Source organism: Rhinoraja longicauda, chromosome 14, assembly GCF_053455715.1.
Source record: "Rhinoraja longicauda isolate Sanriku21f chromosome 14, sRhiLon1.1, whole genome shotgun sequence".
NCBI classification, from domain to species: Eukaryota; Metazoa; Chordata; class Chondrichthyes; order Rajiformes; family Arhynchobatidae; genus Rhinoraja; species Rhinoraja longicauda.
Window position 1 is genome coordinate 40781570 of NC_135966.1, and position 6000 is coordinate 40787569.

At 40.3% G+C, this 6000-nt stretch overlaps 1 protein-coding gene across 1 annotated transcript in view; it reads right to left on the minus strand.

Moving 5' to 3' along the window:
- Positions 1-1154, minus strand: part of LOC144599930 (fibroblast growth factor 1-like) — a 43684-nt gene extending 42530 nt beyond the window's left edge. The window contains exon 1 of the mRNA XM_078411195.1: positions 967-1154. The gene's annotated coding sequence lies outside the window, so the exon portion shown is untranslated. The remainder of the gene's footprint in view (positions 1-966) is intronic.
- Between the last annotated feature and the right edge of the window lie 4846 nt (positions 1155-6000).

The following is a 6000-nucleotide window of genomic DNA, read 5'->3' on the forward strand; positions in this document are numbered from 1 at the left end:
CTCAGCGGGACAGGCAGCATCTCTGGAGAGAAGGAATGGGGGACATTTTGGGTCGAGACCTGGAGAGTGAAAATCTTCCTGTATTAATCTTGGATACGAGTGAGAATTTTAACAACGTCCCTTTCAGCTTCTAAAAAATACATCCACATTTTATCATATATGGATCAAAATATTTCAAGTGAATTGTGGTTAGTCAGACCCCAGCTGGACATTCCAAAACTGACTGCAACTCTGAATTTTGTACTACATTTATTCTTTACTTTTTACCAGACTCATGATCTCTTTTATTGTGGAAAAGGTAAGTGGCTGGGTGCAACAGCTGGTGGATCAGCTACCTTACAGCACCAGAGACCCAGGTTCGATCCTGACCTGGGGTGCTGACTGTGTGGAGTTTGCACATTCTCCCTGTGACTGTGTGGGTTTTCTCCGGGTGATCCGGTTTCCTCCCACACCACAAAGTCGTGTGGGTCTGTAGGTTAATTGGCATCCATAAATCACCCTTAGTGCGTAGGGAGTGGGTGAGTTGACATAGAACTCGTGTGAACAGGAGACCGGTGGTCAGCATGGACTCAGGAAGGCCACAAGGCCTGTTTCCATGCTGAATCTCTAAAATAAAGATTTTCGACAGGAAGCTCGGTGTTGTAAAAATAACGAGGGAGGCAGTTTAAAATGCAAGGTTCCAGAGCAATGCAACAGTTAAATTATAGGTCAGTGGCATCGAGAGCAAATGTACATATTGGAATAGAGCTTTATCTCTTTCAGAGAAAAAAATAGTCTCTCTATCTGCATTTTATCTTTCTTAAATAAACCATTTTAAACACGCAGGAGTGAGCAGGTTTATTCCACTGATGGCTGAAATCTAATCTGTGTCGGCCTGCAAAATCGCATGTCATCCTGACACCATTAAATGTGCAGTTCAGTGTCATCCTGGCACTGCCGAAAATATTTATTGAAGTGCTTCCTTACCTTTCAAGGAATCCGGGTACCTAGGCAATGTGGTGGGAAGGGCAGTCGGCAGCACACACACACACACAGAGTCAGCACGAAAGGCCTCAGAGTGCAGGATCTGCCTGCCGTTGAGCTCCACTAACTCCACTGCCTGAGCCGGTAACCAGTCAGATTTCTAATCCTTCAGCTGACTGTCCTGGCGAGACTGCAAGGTTAGGGCTGGACGACGCAGTGCAACAAACAACAGACACGTCAATAGCTGGCAAATGCTTTTTAACCTCTGAGTCCGTCGCGTTCCGGTTAGGCTTTCTTGATATAACAGTAAAATGTTGGTGCTGGAATCAAATAAGGTTCACACTGTGGCAACGATAGTTTAAAAAAAAAAGAATTGGAGCTAGCGTGCTCAACTTGAACTGTTATTCCCAGTAAAAACATTCAGGCTTTACACTTTCTCCCTACTTATTCTCCGAGTTGTGGGGATTTGGTGCTGATTGCAGGCTCCCGGATCAATATTCACAGTTTAAGTAACTTTATTTGTGTGAACCTACAGACAGAATTTCCGAATTCTCTGGTTTGTCTGTTGATCCTTCTGCTGGAAGAGGTTAACCTGCCCTCGTTGGTTGCTCAGACTTGTGTATGGGTTTCAGAAATTATATTCGCCCAGAATTCTCCCAAATGTTTTCTTGTGGCCAGCTGTGTTGCTGAACTTCAGAGTCTTGGGAAAGAGACTTTAAATGAAACAAAGAGGAGGCACTCGAGACTGCAGATGCAAGAATCGTGAGCAAAAAACAAATTGCTGGAGAAACTCTGCAGGCCAGGCAGCATCTGTGGAGGGAATTGGACAGACTATGTTTCTGAAGAAGGATCCTGACCCTGAAACATCGTCTGTCCATTTCCTTCCAAAGTTGCTGAGTTCCTCTATCACTTTGTCTTTTGCTTTAGATGAAACAACTTCTTGAAATAATGACCTCATACTACAGAACTACAGAGCCAATAATGAATCCTTAGCATCAACCTACCCAGTCACATCCAAACAGAGACAGTAAGACATACTAACTCATGTCCAAATTACAAATTAAATTTGAAATGTTTGCCAAAGCAAAAATGATCTGCATGTCACCTCCAAGCACCCATGACACCGTTTTAAAGCTGATGAGACTGATATTTCTTTGAAATATATACTTTATTTATAACATAATTAATAAATGCAGAAGGGACATGTCTTTCTCAGTCTGAAGAAGGGTCTCGACCCGAAACGTCACCCATTCCTTCTCTCCCGAGATGCTGCCTGACCTGCTGAGTTACTCCAGCATTTTGTGAATAAATCGATTTGTACCAGCATCTGCAGTTATTTTCTTATATGTCTTTCTCTATGTCCATTTAGCCATCAACCACAACGCATCAATGCCATTCATGTTTCATGCATAAACAATGCTTGTATAAAGCCTTGGAGAGGCTGTTACACTGGGTTCACTTCCTCAGTGCCCAGTGGAATCTTAGGCTGTGGTCCTTCCCCATAAAGCATGTGCAGTGGCTGCACCAAGCTTCATCCATCCCTCGGCATGAACATCTGTACCCTGGAACATGCTGATAAACAGCATTCACTTGTGGACATCTCCTTAGACTGAATGTTCAGGCAGACCTTCACTGAGATGATGATCTTCCAGCAGTGACTGGTGTTAATCTTGGTATATATCTCTGGGAAAACTTTGTAAAGTACTTTGAGGCACAGCTGCTCAGGATGAATCTTGATAAGGATTGTTGCACCTCATAGCCATAGAGTCATGCAGCGTGGAAACAAGCCCTTCGGCCCAACTTGCCCACGCCGACCAACATGCCCCATCTACATTAGTTCCACCTGCCTATGTTTGGTTCATATCCTTCTAAACCTATCTTAAGTATGTACCTGTCTAAATGTTTCTTAACAATGTGATAGTACTTGCCTCAACTGCCCCCTCTGGCAGCTCGCTCCATATACCTACAATTCTTTGTGTAAAGAAGTTACCCCTCAGGTTCCTATTAATTGTTTACCTACTCACCTTAAACCTATGTCCTCTGGTTCTTGATTCCCCTACTTTGGGTAAAAGAGTCTGTACATTCATCCTATCTATTCCACTCATGATCATATACACCTCTATCACTCATGTGCTCCAAGGAGCAAAGTCCCAGCCTGCTCAACCTCGCCCTATAGCTCAGGCCCCCGAATCACAGTAACATCCTCTTAAATCTTCTCTGCACTCTTTCCAGCTTAACACCATCTTTCCGATAACAGGGTGACTGAAACTGAACACAATACTCTGAATGTGGCCTCGGTAATGTCCAAGGTCCAATTGCATGGAACATTATCAAGAGTCAAGAGTCAAGAGTACTTTATTGTCATATGTCCCAGATAGAACAATGAAATTCGTACTTGCTGCAGCACAACAGAATATGTAAACTTAGTACACTGTAAATAATAACAACAATAATAACAACAACAACAACAACATCAACAACAACAACAACAACAACAACAACAACAACAACAATAATAATAATAATAATAATAATAATAATAATAATGATAATAATAATAATAATAATAATAATAATAATAATAATAATAATAATAATAATAATAATAATAATAATAATAATAATAATAATAATAATAATAATAATAATAATAATAATAATAATAATAATAATAATAATAATAATCTATTGTTGTGTTTAATAACCTAATGGCTGTAGGGAAGAAGCTGTTCCTGAACCTGGATGTTACAGTTTTCAGGCTCCTGTACCTTCTTCCCGATGGCAGTGGTGAAATGAGTGTGTGGCCAGGGTGGTGTGGGTCTCTGATGAGGCAGCGACTCTGATAAATCCTTTCGATGGTGGGGAGGTCAGAGCCGGTGATGGACTGGGCAGTGTTCACAACTTTTTGCAGTCTTTTCTGCTCCTTAACGTTCAAGTTGCTGAACCAGGCCGTGATGCAACCAGTCAATATGCTCTCTACTGTACATCTGTAGAAGTTCAAGAGAATCCTCTTTGACATCCCAAATCTCCTTAATCTTCTGATGCAACAATATCCCCAGGCTAAACTGAATTGGGTAGGACCTTAGCACATAGTGACACTTGGTGTTTCTATAGTTAGATTCTGTGTACAGTTTGAGGCAGCCACAAACAAATGTGGCCAACTGATAGGGCTCCAGTGGATACATTTATCCTCCCTTTCACTGAAGAGTCGTTAGTCAAAAGTGTTTAATTTTTATATATACCGGCAACCTAACAACAATTTTTTTACTTTTTGCAGCTTAACTGGACCATTAATGCAATACACAAAAAAATGATTATATAATATAAAAAATGAACAAAGATAACGTCATAAAACCATAATAGTGCAAAATCGTAGTCTGTACTGTAACACAAACGCTATCCATGGATGATCATAGTTATTGAGGGAGTGGTTGGTGTTGTTCAATGTTGAAGAGCCGAATGGTTGGTGGAAAGAAGTTATTATTGAGCCTGGTGGTCACGGTTTTCAAGCTCCTGTAATTTCTTCCTGATGGCAATAGTGAGATGAGCCATGACCAGTGTGGTGAGGGTCTTTGAAGATATTGACTGCCTTTTTGAGGCAGAGCCTGCTCTCGATCCCTCTGACGGTTGGAGTTTTAATTGTCTTTTTCATAGATAATACACAGTGCAAGAACACCATTTCCTGGGACATCCATTATTGACTTTGCTTTACAATCACTCTGCATTCAGACATATTCTCGTGACATTTCCAGGAAACAAGTTTAACTTAACACTGAAAAAAAGGGCATATTTTTGGATCTAATTCCCAGGTTGCAACCGTGAAGGATATTGCAGACCAACTCATGTACATCTGGATTTTTAAGACAGTGTACACAATAAAATCTATATCTTGCACGCTGCATTGAATATAACCTGCAATATCATTTAGGAACTCAATTATTTCACAAAAGCCACAGACTAATGGGTTGGCTATGTAGTAATGCTCCCCTAAGGAAGCACTAAATCAGAAATTACAGATGCCAATAATCTTAAAATAGCAGTGAACCAGAAATTACAGCTAACAATAATCTTTAAAAAGTTACATTTTTCAAACTTATAATTTTTCTAACAGAAATTATTTGGAATAGTAGAGGATTTGGGATAACATTAAGACCGCAATCCAATTATTTAGCTTTATTTTGTTTGTTTTTAAGTTCTATGAATATGATTCACGAATCCAACCACATGAGCTTGCTACAATCCCATTGTACTTTAAATCTATCCTTTTGACCAAGCTTTTGGGCTCCTACTCTAATATCTCAATATCAAATTAACTCAATATCAAATTCAGCCCAATAATACCCCCTGTTGCAAGTTTTGGGGTTGTTTTAGCCAGGTTAATTAGCCACTGTCACTTGCCCCCCAGTGTAAATGGGGGGAAGAATTTGGGGAGAACTGATGAGAATGTAGGGAGAACAGGAAACAAATTAGTGAGGGGATAGCATTGCACTACAATGCAGCATGGATTCAATGAGCCAAAATGGCCTCCTTCTAGTTATAATATAAATATAAATCAATTCAAATTATTGTTGGAAGTTGACCTTGCATATTAAAAGCCAGTAACAGAACAAAAGGCCTAAGATAGCAAATGTTTACAAAATGTATCCCCATAGATGGTCACAATATTCCTCAGTTTCCCACTGATTTATCGCTGTTTATGCCTTTGCTCAGTTGAATTTGGACACTTCCATTATATTCTGTTGCCATCTAGTGATTTGATCCTCTCATTACAATTGGTTGTTGGCAAAATCCAACCACATGACTTCTATTCATTCATCCTTGCTGGCAATTGCTGGTAAAACCAAGATTTGTTGCCCATCTCTAATTGCCATTGAAACACATGGCTTGTGTGACATTTTCAGGGGATAACTGTGGTCTGGGGTTACAATATAGAATAACAATGTTATTTCCTTACATGGAGGCACAAGAGACTGCAGATGCTGGAATCTGTAGCAAGAAAGGGAGAGACGCTGGAGTAACTCAGTGGGTCAGGCAGCA